Source organism: Agelaius phoeniceus, chromosome 17, assembly GCF_051311805.1.
Source record: "Agelaius phoeniceus isolate bAgePho1 chromosome 17, bAgePho1.hap1, whole genome shotgun sequence".
In the NCBI taxonomy this organism is placed as follows: domain Eukaryota; kingdom Metazoa; phylum Chordata; class Aves; order Passeriformes; family Icteridae; genus Agelaius; species Agelaius phoeniceus.
Genome location: NC_135281.1, coordinates 3,754,104 through 3,772,865, shown reverse-complemented (window position 1 = coordinate 3,772,865; position 18,762 = coordinate 3,754,104).

The window sequence follows — 18,762 nt, the reverse complement described above, 5'->3', positions numbered from 1 at the left end:
CCTGGTTCTCCCCTCACCATCTGGGGATGGGGCATGAGAAAGGACACTGCTCTCCAGAGCTCCCCAGAGCTCCTCAGTGCTCCTCAGTGCTCCCCAGTGCTCCTCAGTGATCCCCAGTGCTCCCCAGTGCTCCCCAATGCTCCCCAGTGCTCCTCAATGCTCCTCAGTGATCCCCAGTGCTCCCCAGAGCTCCCCAGTGCTCCTCAGTGATCCCCAGTGCTCCCCAGTGCTCCTCAGTGCTCCCCAGAGCTCCCCAGTGCTCCCCAGTGCTCCCCAGTGCTCCCCAGAGCTCCCCAGTGATCCCCAGTGCTCCCCAGTGCTCCCCAGTGATCCCCAGTGCTCCCCAGAGCTCCCCAGTGCTCCCCAGAGCTCCCCAGTGCTCTTTGTTCTGGCCTGACACAGGGCACCAGGAGAACCTGGTGCTTCCCAGTGCTCCCACCCCATCCTGGGACTGGCATGGGGAGGGACACAGGGCCTGGACAGTTGCTTGTCCCCAGTCTGACCCTGGACATTTTGGGTGTCCCTGTGCTGGGCTGTCACAGGAGGAGCAGTGGGAGCTGGGCACAGAGCTGTGGCTCATCCCAGCAGCCACAGCCAGGGCAGGAACCTCCCAGGAGTGCCAATGGGTTAAACAAGAGCCAGGCAGGGGGAGATGGTGTCTGCAGACATTCAGACGGGTCTGCATTGCTTTTTCCTTACTTGCCCTGGTTCTTGAAAACCAGAATATTTTTACTTTCTTGGCAGATACCCATTTTTACTGCATTAATTAGGAGTAGAAAATACCTCCAGGAGTAGCAAACCACTCTTGGCACATCCCCTCTGCCCCTTGCAGAGTGCTTCAAGCAGCTCCAGGAGCCTCTGGGACAGGACTACTGAGGTCTCAGCCCCTCTGGAAAGCACAGGGATTTGTAAGAATTCTGTAACATTTTTGGCTGGCGTGGAAGGGGGTGGAGAGAAGCTCTGGGCACCTGAGGCAGGGGGGCTGCAGCATGTGCTGCTCAGCACAGCCCTCCCTGGCCAGGGGCTGTGGCCAGCCCTGAGCATCAGCCTCACACAGAGGAGAAAAATGCTCCCTGGGCTCCCTCCCACGCAGCAGCAGCTGTGGAATTTCTTGAGGTTGCAGCAGAGGAAATCCTGAAGGTTACTTCTTTACAAAACAGGCGCTTTACATATCCCTGATTTTCTCTTTGCTAAAATGTCCGGGGTTTAAGTGACACTTTGCCTTTGCAGTACGGTGCTGCTCACTGTGGCAAGCACTTCTACATCACCCCAAGGGTATTTCCCTCTGATCCCACCCCCTGTCCAACCCCATTCTGGCTGCCAGTGCTTCTTGGTTTGGGAACAGCAAGGGGAATTTGGTCTTTCAGTCCCCAAGTGCACACAGAGCTCATTCCCCCTGAGCCACATGCCCTGGGAGCACTCACTTTATTTTCCAGCTAGGGAGCTGCAATCAGCAATTTGTCCAGCTTTTTTTCATTCCCAAGAGCTGCTTTTGATAATTTCAGCCTCTAAGGGCCCATTCCCATCTGAGCCAGCAGTGGGATCACTAAATATCTCTCTCAGTGCAGCAGAACTCAGTGCTCTGTTTGGGTTGTTCCCTTTCATTTCTCACTCTGTGCCCCGAGGCACGGATGCTGATAAGCATGGCCTAGATGCATGGAAGCCATCCAGATGGTTCCAACCTTTCCCTGTGCTGCTGCTGGGATGGAGAAAGCACCATGGTCCTTGGATCCAGGTCACAGCACTCTGACTTCACCTCCTTTGGGAAAACAGCCTCACCCTGTGAGTGCAGCGAGGCTGAGTCTCAGTGACCCCAGCAGAGAGAGAGCACATCCCCAGCCACCACTTCTGCCCTGCTTCAGCAATTAATATTCCTATGATGCAGCAATTAATATTCCTATGACAACTTAAGTGGAATAGAGACCCCAGGCAAGTACTGCAGGTGGTGTCTTCTAATGGAAACAGGGAATCCAAAGTGCCCTTAAGACCTTGGTCCCAAACTGGGAGGCTCACCCTGAGCAGGGAGTCCATCAGGAGGGGACAAATCGGGCTGACAGACTGGTGAAGGACTGGGGGCTTGGCTCCAGGTTTAATCAAACACAGGAACCATTTGCTGGCTCCTCTGCACAGCTGGGCCTGGCAGGAGCTGTGGCTGAGAAACTGGGACATGCCAGGATGTTCTTGGAGGTCTCAGTGTCCCCCAAGCAGAGGTGCTGCTCTTTTGGGGTTTTCCTGCAGGCTTGTCTCCCCCAGGCTTCCCCACTTCTTTTTATCCCTTTCCTGTCCCAGGGCACACGGTGAGCACCGGGAGCCCAGCACATGGAGTGGTCCCAGCTCGATTGGAGCCTCCCAAGACACCACGAGGACAATTCCGTGCCGTGGAGCTGCAGGACAGGCGCTGGGCTGGGATGGGAGGGCGGAGGCTCCGGCCGGGGCTGGCCCGCAGCAGTGAGTGAGTGAGCCGCAGCTTCCAGGCATGCCAGCGGCGTTCGTCAGGGCTCCTGTGAAAGCGAGCAGGCGGGGGAGGAGTTGCTTGAAAAATTGCTATTCACAGAAATAGAAACTTCCCGCAGAAACACGCGTGCGTCGGTGACAAAAGCCCAGCTGGGAATTTCTCCTGGCAGCAGGAGCAGTGGGAGGGAAAGGGGCTGGGGAGTGCAGGAGGCTGAGGTGCAGGACTGGGGGTGCTGCCAGGGCCCTGACCTTGGCCCTGAGGGAAATTGCTGCTTTTTAGCTGGAAAAAGCATCTCTTGGCTCCATTATCCTCCAAACGGTCCCCAGGAGCAGGAGCTGGCAGTGTGGCAGTGATGGGCTCTGTGCCCCCCACTCTGAGCCATCCCCTCCAGCAGAGCTTCCTCCGTGGCTGTTGGGATCCTGCAGAGAGTGCTGAGGCCCTGGCACAGGGTGCCCAGAGAAGCTGGGGCTGCACCTGGATCCCTGGAAGTGTCCAAGGCCATGTTGGATGAGGCTTGGAGCACCCTGGGATAGAGGAAAGTGTCCCTGCCCATGGCAGGGGGTGGGATGGGATGAGATGAAATTTAAGATTCCTTCCAATCCAGACCATTGTGGGATTCCACACTTCCCCAGCTGATTTCATGGCAGGTTTCAGCCATCCTGGCATTTTCTCTGCCTATTCTCTCCAGCCCCCTGAACCCTGCCGTTGAGCAGCTATTATTAGTCCCATTTCTTGGCATAGCCAGGAGCTGTGTCAAAGCCCACCAGTCTATTTTTGGAGTGCTGTGAGCTGGTTTGTTACTTGTGTTAATTGAATTAATCCCTTCTGAAGAAAAGAAAAGACTTGAAGAGCTCAAGTTCAGTCTCTGGCACAACATTCCCAAACTGTGGGGATCCAGGCAGCATCTCAGGCCGCTGGATACCCTGACAATTCTTAGCCCTCAGCACCAGGGAAGGGCTGCTGAGCTCAGTGTTCCAGGAATTCATGGAAGGGGATGATACCAACCCTGCCCTGCAGGACTGAGACTCTTGAAACCCTGCAAGGGATGGAAGGGAAATAGCTTTTATTATCTAGATAGATTTTAGTCTTGATATTAACAGATTTAGATATGCAATATGTACTTAACAGATGGGTTCATCCATCACTATGCAGAAAACATAGAAAAAAAATGTGATTCTAAAGTACCTGACTTTAGAATCACTGGGATCTCCAAGTCCTTTAGAGTGTTTCTGTCTGCTTTGGGGCATAATTAGTCCGTACAAAGTTTCTTCCATCTCATGCAGGCTCTTCCCTTATGTATTCCTGTAAGATAACCACAATCAGCTGGGCTTTCACAGTGGCAAAATGCTTATGCCACTGCATGGCAGCTCCTATGTTATCAGGGCAGGATCATTTAATCAATCAAGGAACAAGAGACTGCATAGGAAAAAGCAGCACCCAGAAGCTAAAATGATTTCAGAAAGGCAAAAGTTGTTGCACATTAACACCCAGTCACTACCCCTGCAGCTTTGGCTCCCTGATGCTCTTAATACCAAGTGGTATCAGTAGCTGGGGTGTCAATCAGATAATGGACATAAATTATTAATAAAATCAGCACATGAGCTGCAGAATGTAAAATCCACCATCATGTTTGCAGTTTGACCGGGCCATTTTTTGGTTTAATTCACAACTTGCAAATGAAAATGCTGTTTCCTTCCTGCCTGGCACTGGGAATAAGCACCTCTTGCACTGCAGAGTTGGTCAGATACACTGCCCATGAATCTGGATTCTGCAGCTCTCCTGGGGTTTTTATAACTCGACAGGTAGAGCTTTGATAAATGTCACCTCTCTCTGCTGCTGCCACCTCTCTCTGATGGCCTGTCAATGTGACACCACCAAGGCTGTGGACACCCCATGCTCAGAAGTGTGCAAGGCCAGCTTGGATGGGGCTTAGAGCAGCCTGGTCTGGTGGAAGGTGTCCCTGCCCATGGCAGGGGGGTTGAACTGAGTGAATTTTAAGGTCCCTTCCAACCCAAACCATTCTATGATTTATTATTCCAAGAGGTTGTCTGTTGTCTGGGGCACAAGGAGACCTTGATGGATGTGATTTCATTCCCTGACTCAGAGGACATTGCAGGAAGAGCTTCCTGTGCTAAGCCCATAAGAGAGGCACGGGAGGGATGGAAGAGACTTCTATCCCAGGAAAAGGCTGTGTTTGAAGCCTGAGGGACGTTTCTCCATTTCTAGCTGGAAAGCCACCTTCAGCATCAGGGTTTTGAGTTAAGTGCATCCTTCAGTGCGGCTGCACCTTCTCTGCAAGGCCCCATCCCCGCGGGGCGCTCCTGGCAGGTGCTGGGTTACAGCCCCACGCTCCAGGGACCTTCTCCTTCCCAGGAGCGGGGCCGGGGCCGTCCCCGGGCCGAGATTCAGCGTCGCTCCCTGGGAAGAGCTGCAGGATCTCCCGCTGTCAGCAGATGCCAGCAAAGAGCCGCTGTGCAGCCACCGGCGCTGCCGCGGGCTGCGGGTGGCCGGGGACCCCCGGGCACCTTCTGTCCCCACCCCACCGTCCGGCTGGGCGCTGCCTGCCGAGGGACAAAGCCCTGCGGGGATCCGGGGACTTTGCCACCAGCTGAGAACCCCCCAGGCTCAGCTCACGAACCGTAGCGTCTGCGGCTGCTGCAGAACTGGTGGCACAAGCAGAGGGAGGGGACAGGGTGACCCTCTGGCCATGTCACCACTTGGTGCCACACGGGGGGCAGGGGACACGCTGCCCGCTCAGCCTGCTGGCTTTGAGAGTCACAGACTGGTTTGGGGTGGAAGGGACCTTAAAAACCATCTAATCCAACCCCCTGCCATAGCAGGGACACACTTCTGCTAAACCAGGCTGCTGGAAGCCCCAGCCAAGCTGGCCCTGATGTCCCAACTCTGCGGCATCCACATCTTCTCTGGGAAACCGTGTCCTGTGTCTCAGTACTGCCGTTGTACCAATATTCCCTCTTTATCTGGGCTAAGAGGGTACTGGGGAGGAATCCTCACCTCTCCTCACTGCTCTCAGTTATTTTGGGCTGTGGGTCGGCCCCAGCGCCGTTTTTGGGGGGCGGTGTCCAACAGGATCCTCCCACATGCCCTGACTTTCTGCTCAGCACCCAGGGCACAAACCCCACCTCCTCTCAACCCACCCTCCCCTTCCTCACCCAATTCCTCTCCTAAACACTTGGGAGGCACCTCCTGCTCCCTCCCAGCTTGGCAGGCGTGTGTGACGCCCCTGCTCCACAACAAGAGCTATTTTTATCTTTAAATATTCACTCTCCCCCGGCTCAGCCTCGTGCACTCCCCGTGTCCCCAGTTCCTGGCTGGGTCCCTGCTGCAGCTGGGATCAGGCTCTGCTCGTGTCCCCAGGCACCCTGCAGCTGAGGGGGATGCAGGAGGAGCCCATCCACTGCCCCATAAAAAGCTCTTTTCCAGCCTGACAAGTAGCTGGAACTTGTTTTACAGGAGGATGTACACATACATATATGGTTCCTGATATTTCCCCTTCCCTCCCTGCTATTTTCCCCTTCCTCGTGGTCTTCCCAGGTCTCTCAAGTGAGCTCAGGGCTGACCAGGAGAGCAGTGCTGGCAGCTTTACCAGATCTTTTTCATGGTGAGGGAAAGGTGATGGACCTGGAAAAGCCTCAGTTCCTTGGATATGGATGCCAGGAAGGGTCTGTGATCACTCCCCATCCTCTCCTGAGTTGCTGGACCCCACATGCCTCAAGGGAGCCCAGCACTGTCCCATGCCCTGGGGACACACTGCCCATTTCAGTGCTGCTTTGTGGGGCACCCTCAATCAAACACCAGGGCAGCAGCTCAAACCTACAAGGCTCCAGGAAGGCTGAGCAAGGGGATACCTCTGTATTCCAGGGTACAATCCTTAGGGGGGTTTTGCAGGGCCTGGAGGGGCTGCAGAAAGGGGAATGGAGGGGCATCAACCCTGCTGTGAGCTCCCCATCAGCTCATGGCATCTCCAGAGGAGTCCCCTGGCATGAGGGGATGGCAGGGGTGACCCCCAGTGACCCCCCCAGGGGAAGGACACCCGTGACCATCCCCCCTGCCCCAGGCTGGCCCCCTCTCACCTCTGCTCCAGCCCTTTGCTCCTCTCCAAAGGGAGGTTTTAATTTCCCCTCTTGGCTGGCGAAACCCTATCCCGAGCAATTCCCCAGCCGTTCCTCCCAATCGCAGTAACTACCTCATTACTTTGATATTAATAGAATTCATATGGCCTGCAGGAGATAATTGAAATTAGCCTCGTGGTGAGGGGGAGCCGAGGGGCCTGGGGCTGAGCTGTGGCAGGGGGTGAGCCCTGACCCCTGGCTGGTTCCTGGCCTCCAGAGTGGGTCCTGGGGCCAGCAGTGCCCACAGGGATGAAGTATTGCCTGTGGTTTGTACAAAACTGGGGAGCATTGACACAAACAGGAGGATGGACACCCATCCCACTGTCCATCAGACTGTGAGGATGCCCAGCCAGCCCCTGTCCTGGCTATCAAACCTTTGACCCTCCCACTGTCCCCTGTCTTGTCCCAGTTCCATGCAATTACCCCCATCAGCATCTCCATTGCCATTCTTGCTGGGACCAAAAAAGGGGGGGAAGAAGGGTTCATTATGTGCATAAGCACAAAGGCAGAGCGAGCATGGCTGTCACAGGCCATGCCACTGCCCGGCAGGACCCTGAGGGAGCCGTCCCGCCGCCCCTCCGGGCCCGGTCCCTGCGGCTCCCACCCCACCTGCTCCCCGTCAGATGGGAGGTGACCCCCACAAAGGCCTGGCCGCGTCTGCGCCCCTCGGGCTTTGCCCTGACACGTGTCACCTTAACCTCTTCCTCGGGACCAGCTGCTGCCAGGGGAGCCTCCTTTGTGGCCCCGGCGAGCGGCAGACGAGTCTCCCTCCCCATCTGGCCGGCGAGGCCTCGTCTGTTGGAGACCCCTGCCCCGGCTGCTAACGGCGTTAACCTCGCCCTGCCCCGCTGCCACCCCCTCAACTGTCACCGAGCGCCCCAGGTCCCCAGGCTGGGGACAGACTGCATCCCACAGGGACTTATCCCACCCCTGGCACCTCAGCGAACATTCCTGGCTGCACCTCTGCCCCTGCCTGAGGGTACCCCGGGCATCCCTTCCTGCCCCTCCAGCCTCCTCTGTCTGCACGGATCGGGCAGGACAAGGCAGGACGAGGAATTTGCCTCCAGGGGCTTCAAAAATTCCCGCACACCTGTGACTGCAGATGGGGCCAGTCCAGCCTTGGGGCTCAGGTCCAGCACAGGGGCTCCATCCCAACCCCAACCACCGACCCACATCCCTGTGTCCCTTGTTGGGTCCAGCATGAGCTCCCATGAGGAGTGGGGGATGTGCCCGGGGTGCCCGGCAAGCAGGGGATTATCGGGGATGGGGTGTGAGGAGCAGCAGGGTCAGGAATGCAGCATGAAGGAACAGCAGAATAGGTGAGGGAACAGGAGAGTGGCAGCGTGGATTCGGTGAAGGAGCCGAGGCAGGGGCTGGCATTCCCTGGCTGCCCTCTCAGAGAAGTCCCCGGGCCAGGACAAGGCAGGCGAGACTCCCCCTCCGCCCTTCCCTCCCTCCTCCCCAGCCAGCCATCCCCGAGGGGTTCTTATCTGCCGCTAATGCTTCGCAGCAGCCGCCCTCCCCAAAGCTTGTGGGCTTGGCAAGATGCTCCGAGACTGCATTTGCTCCAAATGGATTGTATCAGGGGGAGAACAAAGCACTGGAGAGTTTTCAAAGCGAACTTGTGATCGCAGCCCGCAGCACAGGCGGCCAGTCCCCTCTGCTGGCACCTCACAGGGGACACTCCAGGCTCTGTCCCAAAGCCCACAGGCAGTGGCTGCTGCCCCTCTGCCCAATGTCCCAGCCCTGGCTCTGCTATCCCCAGTGGTGCCCAGGCAGGGGCCATTCAACAAGTGCTGGCCAGAAGACAATGGCTCCATTTTCACCAAAAAATATTCTGCTGCAAAATCTGGCCTTGCTCCAGCAGCAAATGAAAAAAATAGGTTGGTTTTTTGTTTTTTGTTTTTTTGGTTTTTTTTCTTTCCTGCTGCAGAATTTCTTGGAAAGCTGGTATGGGGCAGGCACTGGAGCACACGCTGACCTTGGCATCATGCCCTTGCCCGCTTGTCTCCCCATCCCTGGTGCAGGAAGCTCCAGCCAGAGCAGCTGGCAGAGTGGATTTTTTTTCTCTAACCCCCTCAAGAGCCTGGGGAGAAAAAGGGAAATATTCTGTCCTCTGTTGATGTGAGCATAAATTGCAATCACAGTCAGGAAGGGTGATAGTGGAGAGCATCCCCTGCCCAGTCTGTCCCTTTGGAAAGGGATACAGGTGATGGCAGGACTGACCCAGGGCATGAACCAAGGAGTGCTCCATGCTCATGGGGAGGTGTCCCAAGGAAGCACTGGCACACAGGGAACCTTGTCAGGAAGGGCTAGAGCAGAAGGAACCAAGGAATGAGACCAGTAAGTCATGTTGGCTTGGCTTTCCCTCAGATCCTCAGAAAAGGTGGTGTCAGCAGTGAGTCAGATCCTGGAGGTATGTGAAATCATAATTGAAGAATGCTGAGAAAACAGCAAAATCCCACAGGAAAAAAAAAAAAAAAATTGTGGGGTAAAAATATCCCGAACAATCTTCAAGCAAAAGCAAGTGGGGATCCTGGAGCCTCAGTGCTGGGCAGAGTCATGAAAGAGAAGGAGTTCAGCAACTGGACACATTTCAGGGAGCAAAGGGATAACTGCAGGATTGCATCAGGGATGGGGAAGAAGGAAAAGCCAGCCCTGGGGCAGTGGCACTCTGCTCTGGGACACTCACAGGGCACCACATGGCCCCACAGGGGATCCCAGAGGCTCTCCAAATGCATTCCCAGCCTGTGGGAAGTGGCACAAGGATTCCTCTGGACAAGGGTCACAGAGAATCTGAGGAAACAATGGATCTGCCCAAGGCCAGGCTCTGTAAGTGTGGCTGTCACATCGTGAGGGACACAATCATCTGTGCCACTTTAGCAGGAGGGACAGGACAGGGGCTGGGCCAGGAGGCTCCAACATCCCCATGGCCATGGCAAAAGAGACTCAGAGCAGGCAAGGAGCCTTCTGCAGAAGGCATGGGGTGGTTCACTGGGAGCCAGAGGGGAAAGAGGGGAAAATCAAGCAAAATTGTCACAAATTCAGAAACTCCAAGGAAAAGGAGGTCTGTGTGTCCTGTGGGGAGATGCTGAGAGGGAAAGAGGAGCTCAGGGGGAACACTCCTGGATGGTGGGACTGGGGAGAGGAGTCCTGCCCATTGCTGCTGGGGATCAAAACCAACCACAGCCTTCCAGCCCTCCTGGAGAGCTCCAACACCTGGCCAGGAAGGGGAGCTGGGCTCAAAGGCTGCACCAGGGATGTACAGTCCTGGTGAAAATGCAGGGAAATGACAGAGCCAAACTCCAAGCAGCAGAGAAATGGCAGCAGAGTGAACTTTGACAGAGTGTCCATGTAAACAGGGCTGTGAAACCTCCCCCTGCACACCGGAGAGAGCCTGAGGGTAGGGAGAAAACAGATGGAAACTCCACCAAAACCCAGCCTAGGTGGGTACCACAGGTACCAGCAGGGCCTCAGGCTTCTGTCCCATCAGCAGCACCACGAGCTGCATCAGGTGAGATCAGGGCACAGCTGGGGGTGGGAATTCATCCATGCAGACACAACCTCCCCTGCCCTCTGGGACAGCACCTCCTGCCTGTGTGTCCCCATGGGAGTGAGAGCTGAGCACCAAACCATGGCTGAAGAGACCCAGGTGGGAACAGGGACTGTGCTGGGGGCCAAAGAAGTGTGAAACAGCAAGAAAAAAGTTATTTTGTTATCACAGATAAATCAAACAATCCACCTCATTCAGTGTACCCTTCAAAGTGTGTGCACTGCATCAGACAAAAAGGATGGCAGTAAGGGATGTGTCACAGCAGTGATGGCTGTGTCACAGGGGCTCCCAGCCCACCCTAAGAGCAAGCACAGGTAGGAGGAGCACCATAGCCTGCACTGCCCCTGGGTGAAGGCACTGCAGTGGTGATGCTGCACTGTCACAGCTCTCATTGAGGATGCTGCTGAGACCTGACACCACATTCCCTGTGCTCCCCTCTGCAGGTGGCCACTGCCCACAGCTCTGGGAGGGAGCAGAGCCCCTGGCACAGCTGGCCTGAGCTCTGGCTTGCTGCTGGATCCTCGCTGGGCTCCCAAGAGCTAACAGCAATGAGGAAACTTTGGGACAGGGAGTCAGGGGATGTCCTCCTCCGGTGGCTGGAGCCCCAGTGTCACCATCTGTGCTGCAGATGTCCCCCCCAAACTGTCCTGGCCCCACAGAGCTCTTTGCCCTTGACAGGGAGGATGAACAAAGAGATTTTGCATAATCCCCCATGATCTGCATAATGCACAGCCCCAAAACCTGCTGCTCTCACCCGCCACAGTGCAAGGAGCTGCTGGACCTTCCTCTCTCTTCTCAGCCTGATTCCTCTTCCCTGGTGATGTCCCAGTGCCAGGAGTGAAATCCTGCATTAGGGACCCACAGCCCAGCATGTTTGGGGTGCTGCTGGAGGCACCCACATCCCAACAGGAAGATTTTGCTCCAGCTGGGGAGACAAAAACCATGAAAGTGTGCAGAGATATTTTCACAGGAACACTTTGAGGGTGCTCATGGCTCGTCCTGAAAGGTGACCTCCACTCACCCCATCACCTCTATCCCACCCTCAGGGAAGGAAAATCCTGCTGGAGCTCAGGTGCTGAGCTTTAGCTGGAGCTGAGCACTTCAGAGCCACAAAATCCTGCTGCCTCGAGCGAGGAAAGAAATCCTCTCTGGGTGATGGCTGATTTTGCTTAAAAACACAAAAGCAAAGCAAAAAGTAAAGCCCAGCAGTCCCTGCAGCCAATGGCTGTGGTGCAGTGCCTGGATGTGTTTGCAGGGCTGGGAATGGCACATCCAGCACAGCCCTTTCCCTCAGCGCCGTGCACAGTGACGCTGTGACAGATACAACATGCAGTGGTGCCACATGGAAGTGGCCAGGCACAAAATCACCAGAAATCATCCAGAAATCACCTCCAAGGAAGAGTCCATCCAGCTGGGAATCACCTTGGGATTCTCCCAAGCTCCTGCTCACCGCAGGATGGGCACGAGCAGAGCTGGCAGCATCGCAGCATCTCCAATGACACCACCCGTAGGCTCCAAAATGTTGGGGAAAAAATAAATATAGCTCAAAGGAGACTCAGAGATCGAAGGGAAATGGCCATTAGCAACCCTCCATCTGCAGTAAAGAGCCAGCCATGTCCGGCACTCCGGATCTAATGGGTTTTTAATATTCTCGTGGCACGCACTGGGGTATAGATGGGAAGAGACACTTGGAGGTCTTGCATGAGCACCAGTACTCGGGGGGCTGCTCACAGAGTTCAGGCTCATCCTTTCCCTGCCAGCTGCCTCAGAGATGTAGATGTTTCAATTATTCTGTCAAGCTGCATATTCCAAATTGAGGCCAGAGAAGTGTCTCTGTCTTATATAGAAAGAAAGGAAAAAATATATCCCTAAAAGGAAAAGAAATGAACTCAGAAATTAATAAGGCTGATTGACAATGCTGCTTTGGAAACTCTGGTACCATATGGCATCCTTGAATGGCTGCAGTGCTGTTAGGATGGAGCTGACCAGCTGGAGAGTTACTGTGGGTTGTTTGTAATTGTAATAATGGATATCAGATGGCTGGTGTGGAGCAGTTTATAAATGAGAACAGACAATGAGCCGCACTGTTTGTCAGGAAATCATTGCTGATATGGGCTTTGTGCTCCCCACCACTCCCGGGTGGAGCTGCCTGCTCCCAGGGCACCCTGGGCTGCCCCTGGGTCCGGCTCTGGCCGGGAAAGGCACAATCCTGGGGCAGGTACTGCATGGCTGATCCACCAGGGTGGTCCAGCCAGGACTCCCAAAACCACCCCCTCGCCCTCCTGATGCCATGGGCAGAGCCCCAGGTGCCACTGGGACACGGCAGCAAGGCTGATGTCCTTCTGCTAAAGAGTGGGGTGCAGCCAAGGGGCCTCCCTGCAAAGCAAAAAGGACCCAACAGGATCCACCAGAGCCTCTGGAGCCAGTCAGGACCACAGGGCTGCTGGGGGCTCGGATACTGACACTTCCAGATTGGTTTTTGTGCTGAACAGCCGGAAAAATCATGACATTTCAGAATTTGCCAGTTAATGGATTTTTTTTTTTTTAAAGTCAGTAACAGTGAAATTCATTATTTCAATTTCTGCTGATTTCCAACTCCACGGTTGAGCACATAAAGCGAAGCCTGTGTTTGGAACGAAAATGTCACACACTTGTTCGCTCCTCTTTTCCAAAACGAACTTCCATCCAAATTGACACAGGACATTGCCCAGCTGGAATGTCCCCTTGCTCCAGCTGAAGCCACCCTGTGCCACATGGCCCAGCAGCCTAGGGCAGCGAGCCCCAGCCCAGAGAACCTAGGGCAGGAGAAGGCTGGGAGAGAAGGCTGGGAGAGAAAACTGCCTTCAAGGCTCAGATATTACAACTATTGTTAATTCCTGAGTGGTCCTGGATTATATTTTTTACCCTAAAAGCTGTTAAAAAAGGATTATTTTTTGCCCCAAAAGCTATTAAAAAAGAAGTGATAACCAAACTGCGTTGTGCATATTTCCTCATCACCTGAAGCCCGTTGGCAGTGCCAGGTGATGTTGCCTGGCAGGACTGGCACACCCACGTGTCCATCCACACTCAAACCCAAGCACAGCTGGGCGGTCCAGCAGGTCTTATTTTGGGATCATCAGCCCCTGGGCAGGGATGGAAGGATCCTGGCACTGCTGGGCCTCGTCCTGCTCGCCTTCAGGCTGATGGCATCTCTGGAGAGGGGGCCAGGGCACGGCAGCAGGCAGAGCTTTCTAGGAAAGCCATCTCCATGGGAAGGAGGCCAGGCCTGGAGCTGCGGCCAGGGCACGTGCCAAGCGCTGGGCAGAGCATCCCCGAGCTGCCATGCCCCTCTGCAGGGCATCTCCACAGCCTGGAAACGCTCCCACTGCTCCTTCTGGCTGCACAGAGAGACTGCAGGTGCTCAGGGAACCCCCAGCCAGGACAGCAGCTGCCCTGGGCCCTCCTGGGCCTGGGGGCACAGGGAAGGCTGGGCAGAGGTGCTGGAGGTGCAAGGGAACAGCCTGGGGGGATCATATCCAACACATCACCCTCAGCTAAACCCCTCCCTCGGCTCCATCCTTTTCAGCCCTCCCTACCTGTAACAGAATTGCTGCTCTCTGGTTTGGTTTGGATAAGAAATTAAATCTCTCATATATATCTATATCTATATCTATATCTATATCTATATCTATATCTATCTATAGATCTATATCTATATCTATATTCTACATAGATATTATATATTATATTATAAACATTATATATTCATATTTAAATGTTTTATATTCTTATAGATAAAGGTTTCTTTTATATTATTCTTCATAGTATAAAATTATTCCTTGGAAACCCCAGGGTGCTGAAATCCTCACGCAAAACCCTTGGTGAAGCTGGACACAGGCAGGGCAAAGTAACTGAAGTTCATGGTCAAAATCAGCAGGCAGAAAACCTTCTTCTAATTCATCACCTATAACCAAGCTCTGTGGATAATTCCCTGAAGAAATATGGAGTCCTGCTCCCTGCCAGTTCTGAAAACATCCTGTTTATATGGGGCATGGCTCCTCCTCAAAACTCCAGTATTTGTTTTTTCCAGTTCAGAGAGGATTATTTGAATCTGCTTATTAGCAACCTTGATTTTTAGACTTTCATGTAAAATGCAACTTACCCATTCATTTTAATAGCAGAGATTACAGGTCTGGTTTTTATATATCAGCCACTACTTAGGGAAAATTGACACCCCATTACCATGCACCAAACATCATAATTGAGTTTTAATTTATTTGTAAAGGGGTGCTGAGGTGTGGTGCAGACACAGGAGTGTTTTGGACACCCCCTTTTGGAGCTGGACCTGAGAAGCAGGAGGGCTGATGGCATTCCCCAGACCCACCCATGGTGTCCTGTCCCCATGTCCCCACAGACTGCCAGCGACCTGATCACATCCTCCCAGATTTAGCCTGAAGTTGTCACTCAGTAGAAAAATTCCCCCTCTTTTTCCAGCTCAACTTTAGCTGACTTCATCAGCAAAGGGAGCTGATTGTAGGAAGGTGTCCTAGGGTGATGATGTGATGCTTGTATCCCCATTTGTGTGTTCTGTTCATGCTGGATATCATGTTCTGTGCCTTCACGACTGGCTCTGAAGGATGAAGTTTTGTTTTGGTTTTGTTATCAGCCGCTCCCCCATGGCTGGTGGGACACAGACAGGGCAGTACATGGTGCTGCTTTTGCTTTTTGCTTTTGTTTTTTGCTTTGCTCCTGCTTTGCTCTTGCTTTGCTCTTGCTTTGCTCTTGCTTTTTGCCCCTGCTCATTAGTTAGTTTAGCTGAGCAGTCCGAATTTTCCTGGACTGTTTTTCTTTTCCCTTTTTTGGAACCACTCAAACCTGCTCCAGACTGGGACCTGGAAACACCGAGAGTTTGCACCTTGTGGCTGCAGCAGCTGCCCCAGCACAGGAGGGACTGAGAACAGAGCGACCACCCCAGAGAGACTTTCTGAATTTGTCACCTTTGTCAGAGCAGTGACAGAGTGGTGTCACCCGGTATTGTTCATTTTGTGTGCTGGGGGTGCTGTGCCTGTTAAATAAACAGGTTCTTTCCACTTCTCTCCAAGGAATCCTTCCCAAACCGGCTGTGGGCAGGGGCTGTGTGGGTTTGCTTTCTGGAGGGGCCCCTTTGGAGGCTTTCTCCCAAGTTTTCCCTAAACTGGGACAGAAGTCGGGGAGCAGCCAGGGCCGGTCCTGCCGGGGTGGGGCTGTCACAGCGCCTTGGTGGCATCGCCATCCCCGCTGCCCAGCGCTGAGCCGCAGCTCCCGTGTGACACCGGCGGGGCTGACGGGTTCCTTAGCGCTGCTATCACCTCTTAAATCACCGCCCCTGCAAGCCCTGACAAGCACTGTCAGCAGTTCCAATGCAAAGAGGATTAGGTTTCAAAAGAAAGAGGTATTCAACACGAACACAAACACACTCGTTTTTCCAGCACAGCCACTCTGGAAAGGCTGAACACCCCAGGCTGGGTGCAGCCCCTCCCTGGCACCCTAAACTTCATGTGGTTTAGTGAGCTCAGCTTGCCTTGCTGTCACTTTTGGGGTGTCATCTGTTTGATCAGCCTCCATCACCCCTGTGCCCGTGGCAGGGCCCCATGGCAGCCAGGCTGGTGTCGTTGCTGGTTTTTGCTTTACAGGGGTGACAGAGCCTGCCCACATCCTCCCACCCACGCACTGTCGCTGGGTTTGCTTTGCCCTGCCTGGCAGGTAACAACCCCCAGAAGTGCTGTCACTTTGTCATCCCACAGCGGCTGTCCCATGTCCCCTCACACAGGGTGCAATATCTGTGGGATCTATGTGCTCCTGGAGGCATGGATTTGGGATTCCCAGCTCTGCTCCGAGCCCTGTGCATCCCTGGCCCATCAGTATCCCATGTCTCCTTTCTCCCCTTCCATGGGAGGTTGAAAATTCACCAAGAATCTGCTGGAGGGAGTTGAAAATCCAAAGCAGGAGCCAGCTGAGCACCAGGACAGGCACATGGTGGCTGTGAGCATGGACCCTGCACAGCCACACCACCCCAAAATCCTCTGGGAAAAGTGCACCCAGAGGCAGAGGCAGGATTGTGAGGGGATCAGAACCTTAGCCAAGAGGGAAGAATCAGCCTGAGCTGGGAGGAGGAGGATGGAAGTACCATGGGATGAAGGTGTGTTAGGAGCAGAGGGCTCAAATAAAATCCAACAGGGAATGATGGTAGAAGTCATGAGCTGCAAAATGCATCAAAGATTCCTTCTGCTTCAGACATCTACAGAAAATATCCTATTAAACCCAAAATCAGGCTCCTACCCCAGCCTCTACTCATTTGCTATTTACTGCCACACACCTCCACAGTGGCAGATGACTTTGCTTTGTGGCTGTGGCCGCTCACATCCTGTTGCTGGAAAATGGTAAAAAATGTTTTAAAATAACCTAGCAAACCCCATAAACTGCTGGGTGCTCACATGAGGATGGGCATGGCCACAATGGAGGAGCAGCAGAAGCCCCAGACGTCCCCAAGCCTGGCTGTGCTCTGGCAGGGGCTGTGGTGGTGATTTCCAAAGCCATCGCTCCTTAGGGAAACAATGGGATTTCCCCGCAGCTGCAGGTCCGGCTGGAAGGGGAGCACAGCGGCCAGGCTGGTGGCGATGCTGCCACCCGAGGAGCACCACGGGACTGCCCTTCTGCCTGCCCAGGGCCCCTGTGGACCAGGGACTGCTCTGAGCATCCCCAAACCTCCGTCCCCAGCCCATCTGCCGCTGCAATCCCGCTCCCCGCCTGCGACTCGGGGTGGCTCCTGCTCCTCATTAGAGGTCGCAGCCCCTGAGCAAAGATTAATCTGGCACTTGTGCGAATTTATCTGCCTGAAAAGAGAGGGACTGGCTCTGACCTCGCAGTCTGGAGACTGGTGGGGAGTTTACTGTCCCCTGAGCTGTCAAGCCAATTCCCTGCAGTACCAAGCTGTTGTTCTTGGCATCTGCTAGGCAGAAAGGCTGTGAAACACCCCAAATATCTGTTTGTTTTAAAAGGTAAATATTAATTTCAGGATGCTGTTTACATAAGCAGACTCTTGCAGCTTGAACTCACTGCCTTTTGCTGGTGTCACATGGCATTAGTGTGTATTTAACATTTATTTAACTCTCCTTGGCCCTGCTCGTGCCAGATGGCAGGCAGCCTGCACGGCCAGGCAGGGCTGAGCTCGGGGCTGCTCTGAGCGTGACAAGGGGCTGGGTTGAGGCTGCAAATTTAAAAGTTTGAGCAGTTTTGTGGCTGCAGGTTCCTGAATGACACCAAAACACGCTGTGGGTTTGTGTCCCCAAGGCTGGGTGGTGTCCCTGCCTCCAGACAGCAAAAGCAAGGCAACCAGGGAATCACCCTCTGACAAGTCCAAACCTGTGTGAGGGCTGGCCTTTCCTCAACTCTTGCCAGGCACTGGAGTCTGATCACCTTGGCCTGATCCTGCCTGGCACTGAGCTCCCTCACTGCTCCCTTGGGAGCAGATCTGTGGATCCCAGCAGCCATCCCAGTCTGCTTGCACTGGGTGGGACACCCAGAGCTGAAACCCTGAGCTGCACAAGCTGGGGGGTGCCTGGCCAGCCCGTGACATGGCACAGGAGCTGATGACATGGCACAGGAGCTGATGACATGGCACAGGAGCTGCTGGCTGGCTCCTGGGGTCCTGAGCAGTGAGTTTGCTCCTCTCAGGGAGATGCTGAGAGATCTCACAGAGTCATGCACAGCCCTGATGCGCAGCTGCGACTGCTGAGTGCTCACACGTCCCTTTTCTGCCTCTCCAGTCACTCACTCTCCCAGCACAGGGCATTTTTTGGGTAATGCAGCACTGACAGTGTCACTGCTTTCTCAAACAATGAAGAAATGCAGCCAGATGGCCTCTGGAAAACAAATAAGATATTCAAAACAGTATCAGCCTCTTTATGGCTGCAGCAGGCACCCATCAGCTTGAATATACAAATGAGGAAGATCTGAGATGGTTTCAGGGACAGGATTACAGCTTCTGAGCTGGGCTGGACACCCTCATGCTCAAACATTGGTGTTTGAAGAAAGGGACCAGCATGGTAAATAATGTCCCAAGATTTTATCACAGAATTATTGCCTGTTTGGGCTCGACAGCCGCTGTGTGCTCTGTCTCCCACCTGCTGAACAGGTCTCATCCCACCCACCCCCTCCTCCTGAAGTTTTTGCTCAATGAGATCCCATCCCCTCCCCCTGGACACAGTGCCTCTCCTGGCAGTGCTGACCACTCACACTGTGCCAGGAGAAACTCTGACCAGCCACCAGGCCTGACCTTGGGAAACTCCAGACCTCCCTTCTGGCACCATCTGCCTCGCTCTCCTTTCACTCAGTTCTCACCCTGTTAATGATGCCTGCACTGAACTTTCTCTTTTCCTTGTTTGGAAAACCAGTTCCCAGTGAAGGGAGCAAGCAGGGTGCTCTGGCCTGCCCTGTGAGAGAAATCCTTTATCTCATTTCTCACTCATTTCTATGACAGTAATGGCTTTTTTTCAGCATTTTTAGAGCTACAAATTCTGTGAGATGAGAGATTTCCAGACAACGCTCCCTCTTGCTTTTGTTCTTGCTGTTCTTTGACCAAAGCCATCAATCCTTGCCACAGA